The sequence below is a fragment of the Lates calcarifer genome, linkage group LG15, assembly GCF_001640805.2.
Source record: "Lates calcarifer isolate ASB-BC8 linkage group LG15, TLL_Latcal_v3, whole genome shotgun sequence".
In the NCBI taxonomy this organism is placed as follows: Eukaryota; Metazoa; Chordata; class Actinopteri; family Centropomidae; genus Lates; species Lates calcarifer.
The window spans coordinates 19,732,132-19,747,917 of NC_066847.1; the positions used below are offsets into that span (position 1 = coordinate 19,732,132).

The 15,786-nt window shown below is 41.8% G+C and overlaps 1 protein-coding gene across 1 annotated transcript in view; it reads right to left on the bottom strand.

Annotated features, from left to right (window-relative positions):
* The window catches only part of rpl34 (ribosomal protein L34), a 750,063-nt gene that overhangs the window by 396,397 nt on the left and 337,880 nt on the right, over positions 1–15,786 (bottom strand). The gene's annotated exons all lie outside the window — the stretch shown is intronic.

Here is a 15,786-nt window from a genome sequence, read left to right on the forward strand (position 1 = left end):
GGTTGGGGGTCTGATTGTGTTTTTTATTAAGGCCGCTGTTTAGCCCCGGAGAAGAGAGCGGCTGGCTTTCATTTCGGCTTGGCTGCCGCATTACAGCGGGAGGTCTCCTTCTGCTTGCCCTTTCCACAGAATGAAACTGTCCCTGGAAATCTCTCCGCACCCTGTCGGCTTTTTTTTCCCCCCTCCCACCTCTCTCTTTCCATCATGATAGGATGGCTTTTTTTTTTATCTGTTATGTGTCTTTTTTATTATTAACCAGCAGATAAGCGGCTATCTCTACTCCAGTTGGAAGTAAGTGGTAGCCTTGGAGATAATGGGGTTTGATGGGGCTGGGCTCTCTGTGGGACAAACACTGAGTTGTGTAGCTCTGTATTTTATTTGGCATCTAGCTGTGGCTGCTGCTGTTGAAATCCTGAACATGGCACTGACTATTCAGTCTTTTGTTTCCAGCAATGTGACAAGAATGTGCAAATGGTTTCGTATTTTGGTGGCCAAGCGGTGGAGAGCAACTCGAAAATGAAACCCTGCGAAAATGTTGGCAGCTCTTTCGTGAGGATGTCATCCTTTTACAGTATTTTTCTCACGGTCCTGCCTGTCTCAGTATCATGTAAGCAGGTCAGGGTGTGGAAAAAGCAGCCTTTGATAATAAGATTAGATTATCTAGACTAGTTAATTAAAGCCTATGGGGTGGAACATGAGCAATCCAACCGGTAATTTACTATTAAGAGCACTTTTTTTTAATTCTCAGCGTAACATAAGATGTATCAAGAGTACAAATTTCCCTTCTGTATCAACAGAGTAACAACTGACATTGAAGCAGCAACATTTATCTCCTATTCTATCACAATAATTAAAGTTTGGTGACACTGATTATCTCTGACTACAAGGCTGGCAGAGAGAATAAAAACAAGATTATAGCGTGACAAAGACGCAGGATTAGGGAGCTGATGGTGATGACAAAATCACATCAAAGAGATGATACCAGGGTGTGATGCTGTGTCTCTGAGTTCTTGACTCCAGTGTCCCTTCAAGGTTTGTCTTTGCTCAGTCCCCCAAACTCCTCTCCACTTTCTGCCTCTCTCTTCCCCCCTTTCTCTCCGTCCCTCTTGTAGCCTTTCTTTTTATTTTTAGACGATTTCACATAAGCTGAGTAACGCTAATCTGTTGCCAGGCAGAAGTCAGCACTCCTGGAGTGCTCAGGGGGGAAGCAAAACCAACAAGACTTTGAAACATCATGATATCATGGCTGCCACAGCTGCGGGCAAGATGCTGTTTATTCCAATCAGGCCGCATATATGAACTGGGGATGATCGGTTAAGTCACATGGCTTGTGGTGTGATCGTGCAGCGGTCACGTTACCTGATGGCTCTCATTTGATCCTAAGAAAAATAAACATTTCCCGTGGCGGTTTCTGGACCCATCGTCTCGAATGAGACTGTGCGTTTTGTCCCTAACATCTCACAGAGTGGTCTTTGATGAATCAGAACAGAATGAACCACTAGACATTGCTTGGCTTCCATTTACTGAAACGCTTCTTTGTTAGCACAATTTTTTTTCCCCCCACAAGCCTTCTATCGTATGCCACCTTATGGGAGAAGATAATGACAGTGCTATTAAAATTGCAATCTCCCTATCCGGCATTCTAGTTTCAGCATTTTCTGCTGTTAAAGAGTAATGAGGAACAGAAGGACAGTATTCTTCTTCCCCCCCAAACTATCAACTTTGGGGACTGAACGTATTCTTCGCTAGATAATTAATGGCTACAGACAAATGGTGGTTGATTGAGCGACTCATCCCTCTATTTTCAATCACCATCTGCTGTGTGTTGCTGGCAAAAAACAATGTTAATTACCTCGAGTGTGCCCAAGACGTGGCGTATTAATTAGAACAACAAAAAAGGGAAACCTAAAAGATTCCAGTGTTTTAGTGTCTGTAATGATGTGTGTGTGTGTGTGTGTGTGTGTGTGTGTTCATGTAGATTTTGTTGATGGATTGGCATAAGATTCAGATCCAGGCAAACATTTGGTAATTTGGCCTTTTGATCATTGACTAACAGATCCATGTTGCCCTTACGTTTACCTGCTTCCTGTGCCTGGAGGCCATGGCAGGCCTTTAAGACTGCTGGGGCTGGCAACTCTCTGCCACACAGAAGGGACGTCAGCAGAAAGATGAATCTCCACTGTGACCGCAGGGACAGCCAGCTGACAGAGAACGTTAGGGCTCCGGATGCAGACACCCGGGCTCTTTTTTTTTTCTCTGTATGAGCATCACCTGACTGAGAAAAGGGAAGATGGAGAGAAGGGAAAGAGATGAAGCGGGACTGACTGGACGTGACAGGGCTGCAACGGGCGCTCTTTGGGCCAAAACTGTGATGGCACTCAGCAGACGCTCCGTCCCCTCAGTCCCCAGACTCCCAGTGGTGCAGGTGGTGAGAGTGGATCCTGATAGGCCCCTGCATCACGGCGCCATCCCTAACGAGCCGATGTAGAGAGCAACATGTAAATGTGATGATGTGAGCAGCATATCATCGGTAATTATTTGGCAATCATGGAGTAGCATCAATAACAATTAGCATAATTTCCATGACTTCAGTGCTTAATGACTTCATTCAAAATACTGACAAATCAAATATGCTTATTTCCTTCACACAAATAGGTCATTTACAGTCTGTTAGAGACTGGATTAAGAACATCAAGTACTGCAAATAAAAAGCAGCATGACACCTGAATTACTAAATGACTTAAGCTTCAGAGTACACAGAAGTAAACACCTCCTTAAATACTTCAATCATTGCCATCATTCTTTGGATCAATCAGTCTAAAACCTTTTTGCTTATGACCACTTTAAATAAAGCAGAGCCTGAGTTGTGAGCAGAATAATCGAAACATTATTTCCTCATCTCAGACATGTATTCATGGTAGTATATTTTTAGAAGCCTTAAGAGATAATGATATTTTATAGGAACAAACTAAAGATTAATGAAAAATCCCAAAAATAAAAATAATGTTTTGTTGCAAAATTCCATTTTTTCTAATTTCCCATGCCAGAAATCATCTCTTGGCCTCTTAAATTAATGTCGCGACCACTCATCAGGGTCCTAATCCTCAGTTTGGCAACCGCTGCCTTGGAAAATGTAAGGCTAGCTATCTAGGTTTTATTCTTGTTCTTTAAACTGTCCCATATTAGTTGGATCTGGGCTTCATAATGGCTCCATTCAAGCATTCTTGACAAGATGGCTTGGAAAGAGAGAAAAGCAGAGTGCTCTCTCCCTCACTGTGCATTCTCTCTCACTGTCTCTCTCCCTCTCTCTCTTATCTGCCCCCTTGTATTTTTTTGCAGAGTGGTCCTGGTGGATCTAAATCCAGTTCCCAGTTACTTAGCCCCCACCCAACCCACTCACTCTGACACAAGGGCGCATGAGAGCATCTCTCCCTCTCTCTCAGACCCCAGCTTGAACCCATGTATCAGACAGCGAGCCATCACAATACAGTAGAATGGGCACATGGACAGTTATTGTTTGTTTGCACTATTTATGTCAGTGTACAGTCTGCAGCAAATGGCACTGTAATGCAATCATTCATTCTTGCCATCCTGTGCTCCCGTCCATTAGGCTAATGATATTCTGTAACTGTCCTGAGTTCCCTGGCTGTTGAAATCATGAATGTGAGAAGTAGGAGAAAGCAGGGAGGCCACTGCTTAATTGGAGCACCGTGATCAAATTCCAGTGTCTGGAAACATCTGCCCCGTAGTGCCTTTGGGCAACAGACGGAATTCCCTGCAGCTCCAAAGAGGCTGTTGTGTTACTGTTCTTGTGAACTGACCAACATATGGAGTGTAGAAAGCGGATAGCAGCAGGAGATCAATAAAGTATCAAAAGGAGAGGTTGATGCAGTCTGTACTCCTTATCATTTCAAAGTGCAGATACACCTTCTGTGACATTAACACTCCATTCAAAGACCTTAGCTTTTCCGAAAATGGGCCATTTTGAAAAGTAATGACTGTCTTCATCAGTCACAGCAGCAACAAAACAAGATTTGTGCAGCAGCAGATACAGGGCAGAGATGTGTTTTTGTCACTCAACAAGACTAAAAGCTCTGTGAGGCTGTACTTAGGCGCTGTGGTTCTTCAAGCTAAATGCAAACATGCGGATGTTTATCAGTTATAATATGCACCATCTTAGTATGGCATGTTTACATGCTAACATTTGCTAATTAGCACAGAACACAAAGTACAGTTGGGGCTAATGGGAATGTCAGTAGTTTTGCAAACCAAATACTTGCAAAACAAAATGGTGGCACTAGCAGAAAATTCAGGGGATAATCAGTGTGAGTTGCATTCATCATCTGAGAACTATGAATTTTGTGCCAATCGAATCGTTAGATGTTGAGATACGTAACTTCATAAGTGAAAACTCTGGCCTGCTGGTGGCACTACAGCAAAAGTACAGGGATTACCAAGGTAAATATTCATCATCTGGGTACCATGTATCCATCCTGTAGCTGCTGACACATTTAAGTTTGCACAAAGTAGTGAACTGACCAACATATAAATCAACACTGACAGTGATATCATGGCTACTATAATTTATTATCCATACTTTGTAATGTAACCAGTGTTTGGTTGCTGTGGACAAGATGAAAATGCTTTTAATAAATTCAGACAAGGTGTTAAATGAGAGCAGAGGCTTAATGTAACAAAGTTTCCATGGCTGACATACAATCTGAAAAAGGGAAAATGACCACAGTGTATTGAGTCTCTGATTCTCTCCTTTGATACAAAAATAGCATCAAATCAAGGCAATGTCCTGTCAAATTAATTACTCATTATCACCATATATCCTGGTAATCCTTATTTTGTGGGAAACATTACAGTTCAAATGCCAGTGTTATCCACAAGCCTTACAGATACATTTTGTAATGGAACTTTCCTCTGTGTTTGGATTGTCAAAAATTTCAGCCCAAATCGTCCTGACTGAAGTGCATTAAAATGCACAGACAGTCAGGCTATAATTACTGGGCAAAAATACCCCATGCCTTAATCCACATGGTAATAACGCAATTAAAGTGGTGTTTCTTGGACTTGGTAATCTTCTGTGACAAGGCTTACAATTCAATTAACCCCGTTTTAACACTTTGTTTCAACTTCCTGTGAGGCTAATTTGCTTTAAACTTACTTCAGTTGCTATAATTATGCCTTAAGAAATGTCCAATTTCTGAATTATCAGTTGTTTATGTCAGTGAAACACTGATTTTCAGGGGATGGGCTCTGCTCTTATCCAGCGGGATGCCTAAGAGGGAGTTTTGTAAGTCTGGCTCCTAACAAAATGATAGCTTTATCATTTCTTGTAATGTTGAGCTGGCTTTATTGATCACCACTTATACATACTGAACTGAAATGCTGCAGTTCTGTATTCAAAAAACAATGCTCAGTCGCCTTTAAAATTAGGAGTGAATATTTTTGGAATAAGAAATACACTCCTGTTCTTTTTTTCATCTGCTTTGTGAAGTTGGATGCTCCCATGATGGGAGAGTTTCAGCCTGATACAATTTGCGATAATCTCATAGTACAACCAGAGCTGCACTCCTCCTGACATCTACCAAAGCCAGCCACAGATCTAACCCATTTAATCACTCCTTTCTTGTTCTCTTTCTAAGCTCATGCTGGCTGTGACATATTGAGCCGGCAAACTTTCCATGTTCTCTCAGAGAAGGTCATTGGGCCAGGCCCAATCTAGCCTCTGAAACTGAGCCAAGATTTCCACTGCTGTCGTTCAGATTAGTATTAGACGTGAGCGCCTTTCCTAAGCAAATCAGACAGTGTGAAGGACAGACCCGTTCTTCCATTCAAGCACGCCTGCTTCTTGTTAAAGAGAGACAGGGCAATAAGTTGTAGGACAAAGGGAAGTTTGTGGGAAGTCTTCACATTTCATGAAAGCTTATTTTTAAATGTGACAAGCTTTGTCGTGTTAGTCGAGAAGCAATTGTAACACAGTATAGGAGCTGTCTATGGACATAATGTATGTGTCAGTATATAAAAAGTGCCGTTCTTATAGTTTTGAGAGATTTGTGTTGTGAGTATGTACATAAAGCTTTTAATGTTTAATCATTTCAAGAAATTCTGGTCACATGCTTGCTTGCTTGTTTTTTTATTAATAATTGCTGAGTGAGGTTTGCTGATAATTGCTGTTGGGACAGTTTCATCAGAATTACTTGTTCCCTGTAATCACATGCAGGACTTTTTCTGGGTAACACTCAGCAGCCAGGCACACTCAGAACTGAATGCTGACACATGATACAAGGACAACAGGATTTAACATTCACTGCTAAAGGACAACACGGGACACACAGTGTACTGTACAGATATGTGAGGACGGCACACTATGTCTGCTCTGTGAATCTGACACCATTTGGATATAAAGCATGACATACTGTAATTCAAGAGTTTTGTTGCAAGTGTGAACAAATTTGGTGGGTGAATTGGTATCGATTCAGCTCTGTAGCTCTTGGAAGGACAAACTTGCACCTGGACTCAATCAATGTTGATTGGAGAGTGGCAACATGCCCACATGCACACAACACAGCTGATAGGACACACTATCCAGTCCTGCAAAGGAGAAGTTAGTAATCAAACTTAGCTCTTCCAGACTTGTAGCTGATGCTTTCCCTTTCTAATTTCATATTTAACTTGCAAATATCCAAAAGCATGTTATGTCTTATTGCACACGAGTTGAGACCCAAGCAGGAAGCACCAACATGAGCAAAACCTCTAAGTAAGTTGTGCATTTATGTGATTTTTCCCACAGTGGGTAGTCCCACACAGGGCTACGCACTTCTGAAGATTTGTGTGGCTTAATTGGGAATCTTGCGTCAGTTATTCAAGTCCCCTGTTGTTTGTTTGGTCTTGAATTACTGCTTTCCCTGATTTGACTCGAAAAAACTCATTCTTTTTTTTTTTTTTCAAAAGCCTCCTTATGTATTTGCTCTTGCATTATTATACCCCCAGGCTTTAAATCCTAAGCAGTAAAGAGAGTAAGGACAAACATTTGGGTTGCAGTGTTTCAGCAAGACAGACTGGTTTTAGCCCTGTTTGGTAAACAAGATTCAAGATGTCTTTATTGTCACTATACCAGTACAATGAGACAAAGTTTGGATCAATCTAAGCCATATGTCAAATTCTAATTAGGCGCATAAACTTCTTTTTTTGCACATAAGCCACTGTCTTCAGCAAACACTCTCTCTGAACTAACAGCTTTTAAACAACAATTATTCTACTTCTTTCTTTCCTCACTTCCCTGTCTGTTGCAGATTCCTATTTTAGATCCCTTGTCTGCTGACTTGTTGGCATGCCGACTGGATGGCTCAGTTTTGGGATTATGTCAACGCCTTCAGCAGATGCTATTGCATTACATAAAGAGATATGCCATGCTAGAGAGCCTCCACTCACTCCTAATGTGTGCGTTCTGGCCACGGGCAACATCTTCACATCCAGTCCTACCACTGACATGGCAAATGAATTCTGGGAGCATTCCCAAAGCTGTTTTGCATCACTTGTCAAAGGTAAATTCTGACTGTGTTACTTGAAACTCAACAAATTCAAAGGAAAAAGCTTTGATATATATCACCTTATCAGCAGCTTAGGGCTAACATGTTAACAAGCAGATGCTTTGAATGTTCTTACTACATGTCAAATTTTTAGAAGTTTCTATTCTAAGTTAAAGCTCTGTTATCCATTATGCGTGCTTGTACTGCAGATCCCACTGAGAATCTGACAGTTAATTCACCCGTCTGCAGCTCAATGCAGCTTTGGGAGATTTCAGCTCGCTGGTCTGATTTTCTTGTTCAAGTCCCAACAACTTCTAAACAAGTTGGCTGGCCAAACCAGGGTCAGGGCATTTCTCAGAGTTAGTGTACGTGGGAGTCTTACACTGTGTACATCATGCTAGTGTTAATGGACAATTTCATATTCTTTCAGTTCTATCTTAACACAATCCTCACATGCCCAAGAGGTACTGGTTGCTGTAGTAATTTCCTCTCACCATATTGGCTGTGAGGAAATCCATCCTTAAAGGAGCTATTTGTTGCGTGTTTTGCTATCGCTACATAGCCAATGTTAGCATAAACAGCTGTAAACTTACCAATCTAGAAGAAATGTTGTGAGTTTAGCATCAATTCATTTACTTGTCCAGAGCTGTGGAAAGCAACAGCAATGTTTTGCTTCTGGTTCTATCATTTCTTTTCTTCCATAGAAGAATGAATAGATGAATAGATTTTATATATATATAAAATATTTAATTTTTGCCACGTTCGAACTGTTGTTCATGTTCATAATAAAGTGACAGTTGTATTGTCCGTTCACTTCTAAAATACAGTTTTTTCTAATGCATTGTATTTTATGACACATAAAAGCCTTTCTTTAAGTAAAATCAATTTTGCCCAGGTCTGATATCCCGGTGGATGCAGGTTGTGTGACGGCAGAGAGGAACAGGGTGGAGCGGCTATTTTTACCTGAAGCCCAGGAGTCAGCTCAACACAGAAGGTGAAGCAGGAGGAGAGTGGAATTTGGGCAACGTTTGGGAATGTGAATCAGGTAACGTTAATCATCTGGACAGCAGAGACATTAACTGTGCATGAAGCTCAGTCTCTGGACATTGCATTGGCTGTTCAAAAACTGACAGAGGATGTATGTGTGTGCGTGTGTGTGTGTGTGTGCGTGCGTGCGTGCGTGCGTGCATGTGTGAGAATCGGAGGCAAAGAGAGGAAGGGCATGGTGTGTTTCTGTGTGAATCTGAGAGTAAGAGAGGACATGCTATAGTGTAATTGTGTGTGTGTCTGTGCTGGGGTGATATGCAGTGCCCTGACTTACTCTTGTAGATGAAGTGCAGTTTGCTCAAAGCTACACACCCCCAAAGGAATAGACTGTGTATTCCAACTCACTTTTCGGGTTGGGAAAACACACTGATGAAAAAGGATGAGGCTATAGCGGCACATTCAGTCTTCGCGGCAGCCCCCGTCACACACTAACATCATTACAATTTCAGCTCCAGTGCCTTCTAACAAAACTCTGCATATTTACAATGTGTGTGTGTATCCACTATTGTCTTGTTAAAATTTTACAATGGCTGCCGAGCGCCTTCGCATACTGAATGCAATGTTGTGCCTTAATATGCCCTAGTATAATGCCTACAGATTTGGAGAGTGCTGATATGGCACATTTCGCAGTGGAAGCATCTGAGTCGCGCGAAAGCGGAGCGTTCACCCCTGAGAGAGCGAGGGGCTCACCTTTTGTTATTATTTTCGGAGGCGCCGATTCGTTCTGACCTACTTTGGGAGCAGAGATTGTTGAGGCGCAGAGCACCAATGCAAATGAAATCTGTTGCTTCCCGCCTGTTGGATTTCAAGGATTTCCAGGCACATGATGCAACTGGGGAAAAAAATGACTGGATGTCATATACTTTACTGCAGTTTCATGGATACTGTCATCTTTTCATCTGCAAATTTGAAATTGCGCTGGAATCATCATTATTCTATATTTTCTGTGGCGGTTGTTTTCTTGGAAAGATTATTGAATCAGTGGCCTTACATCAGTTTGAATTCTTGACAGCAGCCTGCTCGGTTTACCTACAAAACCTTACATAAACCTGCTCAGCATTGCAAATGACAGTGATCACACTGTGACTTGAGCGCGACACTCCACCTGCTTGACAGGTAGCTGTCAAAAATACCTGTCATTCTGTCAGACGCACAGCCTAGCCACTACCACCGACTCCATGTTTTTTTACAAGGTAGTTTGGTCTTGCACACAGTTGTGCTGCAGCAAAGGAAGATAAGGATGCTATTTCTTTTAAAATTGTCATTTTGATGGGCACCATGTAGTGCTGGGGAGAGACTGTGACCAATACTGCGACAATATGAATTACCAGTCCTATAGAGACAACAGTTTATTTCTGTCTTTCAGAGACCTTATACTTATGAGGCTACGTTTACTTTTTATACAACTAATTGTGGTACATTTTTATTAATTTATTCTGTAAAAATGATAACGCACATTCTGTTCTGCAAAGGGAAAAGTAGGTAAAACTTTTAAGTTCAAGTGGGTTTATCCCCATAGTGTGTATAATACAGACTGTACTGACTCTAAAACCTTTTCTATCCCCTTTTATATACATGCAAATTCAGTTCCTTTTGAATTATTGTCAAGCTACAAGTACTTTTGCATGTGGGTGCTGTCACTATCTTTTATTACATACTGTAAATGTAGACGCACGGGTTAGCGAGTGGCCATTTTTTGGTAGGGAGGAGAATCAGAAACCCAGAGTGCCGGTGCCGTCCCTGCAGGGGATGGAGTGCTCTAAATGTGGTGTGGCCTTTGTAGCCATGTGTGAAATATGATTTGGTGAAGGATGTCATTTGAAAGGGGCCGGTTCTGCAGTTATGACAGCCCCCCAGCACTCTCTTACACGGTCTCACTGTCTTTTTTCCCGCTGCCTCTGTATCACTGCATCGCTATCTATCTATCTATCCTTCACACATTCTCTCACACCTTTTCTCTCAATCACTCCTCGCCTCCCAGTGGCTCTTTTATTGAGGTCCTTTAAAGCCAGATGTTCCTGTGCTGCGAGGATGAAGAGGGAGATGGGGAGGGGAGGGGCAACCAAATGACTTGTAGCTTCAGAGTAGCTAATTCCCCACACAACAGACTCAGTTTCTCTCCAGCACCTCTCCCCGTTTTTCTTTTTCTTCCATATCCTCCATTTTATTTTCCCTGTTTCTTTCCCAGGATCTCACTCACATTACACTCATTACAACACAGCCGCATATACAAACTAACTTTCTCTCCCTCCTCTCTCCCTGTCATGTAATGCGAGCGACCTAGTTCTAAGTTGAACCAACAGTTTGATTTGAATTGGGAAGGAGTCTGTAACTGTGATTCAGGCTGTGTTCAATACTGCCGCACCGCACGCAGGAGATAAGAGGTGTGATCTCAGTGGCCTGGCCCTGTTTTCAAACCCAGATAATACTCTCTCAAAATCAGATTCCCACAACGGCACACTGGCCCCTGTAATTGTCTGCACTTGAGCTGCAGTGGATTTCTCCTGTGCTGAACTTTTGCACAGTGTAGGGGAATGAATAATTCTATTCTTATAACTGAAAACTATCTCAGGCGTACTGTGCTGTTTTTTTTTTTTTTTAAAGTTTTTTTTTTTATTATTATTCACCAAAATCTCCAAGTCGGAAATGTCAATTTGCCCAGTCCTTTCTCTCTCCTCGACTATAATCAACGACAGCTCCCATTTTTGCAGATTATACAGACATCGGTGTAAAGAGAGGAATAAAAATTGCCGCCATGCTGAGTTTACGCCTGACAAACAACATCCACACGGAGATCTGACACTGCAATTTGCACTTACACACAGAGGCAAATCCTAGCCTTATTCAGATACATTTCCAGTACAGGGCTATTTTGCAAATCAATCATGCAGCACAAAATAGTAGCGCAGAGGCTTATATTTTCCAACTGCCCAGAGTCGGAAAGCAACAAAAAAAGAGCTGAGATGTGGCAGGGTGTTTATGGAGAATATGAATGAAGGTAGCATGCAGCTTTTATGCCTCCTAATAAGCCCCCAAGGCTGGGGAACATTACGACTCTACAGTTTTACAACCACTGATGGTCTGCTCAGAGATGTACATTGTGCCTCTCTTGGGTGTGTGTGTGTGTGTGTTGGTTGGGGGAGATCAGATCCATAGCTGTCTACTGAAATGATCCCTATGAATATCTGGCCGTGAATCAGCCTGCCAGACATCCTTTCACATGATACTTCTCACAAATGATAAGCTTGATAAATACAGAAAAGTGTGCGTGTGTGGGTGCACGTGTATGAGTGTGTACGCAATGCATGCTTTCCGGGTTCATCACCACAAATGGATTGAGATCTGACAGGCATTCCAATGAGCTGCCATAATGAAATCATTACCCCACCCGTCTCACTAGAATTTTGTTCACATTAAGTAGACGTCTCGCCGTTGGTGTGTGCACGTGAGCGAGGTTCCACGCAAAGGTGCGCCTTGATCATGTCGCGTCCCGGCGTCACATGAGGTTTTGTTGTGGGGGTTTTTTTGTAGGGTGTGTCTGCACAAAATGTGCGTGCCTGGCATGGTGAGGGGGCGCAGTCCATCAGCAAACCAACGACAGGGAACTGACGCAAGTGCACAAGAAGAGGTGGGGAAGTGATTTCTCCAACACAGATCTGAGATGAGGTTTGCAGTCATAACCAGGCGGCACTATAGGAGCTAGTTCAAAGTTATTGGCATATGCTGGCTCTGTATCTTGTGTCACATCTTTGCATATCATGCTCAGCTTCCAGATTTTACAGCAGTTTATCTTTCATATCCCTTCATTGGAGTAGACTAGTTTATTTGTATATTGGACCTAATATGAAATTAAGAGTGTCTAATTCTGACTATTCTACATTCACATTTGGATAGCACCATCTTTGAATTTTGGGCTGCTCTTGTGTGACGAGAGGCCAAAGAATAAGTGTTTTTGCCAGGCTGCACCAGAACATGGTGCAGCAGATCCATCCATGGCAAAGGAGGATTTGTTTGTGGAAATATGGATATGAAAAATGACAATCGTATTGGCGTCGTCTCTCATTTAGCAGAGCAAGGTTATATGAAGCAGGATGGTACGACACAGCTAATGTAATGGCCTCCTCCAGCTTGACAATCCAGTTCTCCCCATTCTAAAGGTCAGCACTGTCAGCATGGTGTACAAGTGGTCAACGGCAAACATTTATGTCACATTTCACCAAAGCTAAGCTCAAAAGCACCACACGCATTTGATTTGCCATTGCTTTTTGCAGCAAGTGAACTGAAATGAACTGATTTCAGTTTGAAATGTTTGCTTTTCTGAGCCTCGTTGTCTTCTTCACTTGCTAACTTGATAATTCTTGATTCCTCATTGGCAGAATACTCCACCTGCATCTTACATGGCAACTCAAGTGTCCAAGTTACTCAAAACTAGGGCTGTAAACATTAACGGGTCAATGTTTAATCGAGAAATAGTTATTATTTTTTTTAATTATATAAAGTTTGAGCACAACTTCCTCCTATACAACAAGCGCGAGCGTTTATTGGGGTGACAGGTGAAAGGCGAGGTAAACGCAGCTACTAGGATGCCTGAGGAATCACCCGCTGCTGCGCTTAACAGGAAGTTTTTTAAAAAGCTTCCAGATAGAAGAGTAGTTAGAACCAAAGTTGTGAGAACACCGTGCAGTGATGAACTGTCTTTCCACCGAAGCACAACGAGTGTGACGCAGCGCCTTCGGACAAAGCACATCTTTGCTGATGTTAGCAGAGATGCTAGCACCGAGAATGAACGTAGCCGGAGCGTTCTATCATCGAAACAACTGCTAAGCTAACTAATGCTAACGCAAAACGGATCGCCACAGATTGCAAACCCATCAACACTGGTGAAGTAAGGAATTGGTGACGTCAGGGCACTATCAGCATCGCATCAGGTGAATATATAAGTAAATGCTAGTATTTTAAACTGGTGATTAATTAAGCCTATTATTGTAATTAACTCGGTAAAACATTTCAATCCTTACAGTCTGTAGTCTGTATACTGTATATATACTTTTTTTTTTTTTTTTTTACTGGCGAGAGGCAGTGTCACATTTTTGTCTGGACGGAAGTGCTCTCTCATTGCTGTACTGATACAGTAACTAGAATTCAGAGGAGGAAGCAACAAAAGATGCACTAGAAATACTCCATCCTGGACTTAGAAAAATCCTTATCTAACCCGCTTTGTATAGCTAGCACACTTCAAAGATGCTGAATACATTAGTTTTAGGGGGTGTTATTCAAATTTGTTGATCCCTTTCAGCCCTTCATAAGCATATTAATAGTATTTTGTCACACAAATGGCTTCTGGTCATTGAGGCATAATCAAACAATGAATTGCAGTGTGCCATCATAAACGGTTTAAAGCCAGGACAAAACATTGTAATATTTATGTGTTAGAGCCATTGTGTTACATTATAATGTATGCCTGGTTTTTACTGTTTGTAACTTATAAATACATAACTGTGGCTGTTAATGACAGTCTTAAGTCTGCATGTGCTTTCTTTAGTGCAATGGTGCTCCTTTTTTTTCAAATTAACATTTGGCCCATTAGCTTTATGTAAGAGTTCCAACTGCCACAGTGATAAAAAAGAACCATTTTTTAAATTTTTTTCTTCAAAGTAAATACTTTGATGTTTCTAAACTCTCTGAATATGAACCACTTTGATTTTAGGTACAAAACCCGCCTGCAGTATGATTAGCCGCGGCAGTGCATATCTCCCAGGATATCTGCTAAATCGGCACCCAGCAATTTTCCAGAAAGATTACACACAACACATGCTATGCTATCTGTTAAATCTGTGCAATTAGAACCTGAGCACTGCCTCTTTGGTAGATTCTAGAAGTGAACCCATTATTTCTGCATTTTAATGTTGGGTACTGCTAATTTGCAGCAGTTTCATTAAAAAGGCAACAATAGATTAACCGCACAGAGAGATCAATTTCTTAAAGCATCCATTTGTACTGTTTAAAAAAACTGGAGGGTGTTGTTGTTGATTTGTGTGTGTGTGTGTGTGTGTGCGCGCATTCACCGTTGTATGCATATTGTCATGCATACAGCCTGAGAAAGATTGTTAAAATCTACTGTCTCTGTGTATCCTCTCAGTGTTGGGCAGCCCTTGCGGTGTGTGGAAATATGGATGCAGCATGTGTTGGCTTTTTGATTTGGCTTGCTGCTGTGACGATGCCCAAAAGAACCAGTGGGCCTCCTCCACTGAAACAAACAGCATTTAGGAGATAACTCCAAGCACCACTACACTGCCAATAAGAGGAACTGGTGACGATTTAACCCACCAAATTACACAGGTAGGCCTACAGGTATATTTTGAAAGATTTAATAGATTGAATTCTGCACAAAGGAGGCTGTTTGAAACATGCTCACTCTGCTGTTCTGTATATTCAGTTTTGTTCAGAGCATTTGACATTGCAAGAACTAATTTATTTGACTGCTGCTGTTTATCACCATGCAGTACAGCAGTCTGACACGCAGACATTTATTGTATATATTCACTAATGTATAAACACTCAGACACAATCACATTTCTCTGTTAATGCTTCCCAGAACATACCGGCTGATATAATCGATAGCTTTCTAAAAATATTTAGACTAGAGGGGATCGATGTGAGAGATCATTCCCATTCTACTCCGATATGTATACACAAATAGATCATTGATGGTATTGAGTGCCCTTAGGGCTCTACGGTTGTGTTGCCTTGCTGTTGAGGTGATGCTACTGCTGGAGTTGATGCATATAGCCACTACTACTATATCTGGCTCCTCTTCCCTGATGCACACAGAGCTTTTTACATCTCATAATGCAAGGTTGAGCTTGTCTCGCAGAATATAAAACCTCAGGCTTAGAATAATGCCTGTGAAAGGCGGCGCGTGCCCTGTCAGAGACACTTTTCTTTGCAGTGTGATTACGTTGGGAGATTTCTATCTGCTGTAACTTTCTATCTACACTCTCGTGCCAAACTTTCTAACCCAGCTGTTGTCAAGTCGTTTGCATTAGGCTTTCTTGTGAAGCCATTTGATCAGTATCTGACTGTTGCTGCACACAGGGATGTTAAAGCAGTCTAGAAGTGTCGACTGTAGTTTGTTGGTAGCACAGCAAATAACCTGATTTCCACTTACTCTTTTAAAGAAAAAAGTATGTTGGCACTG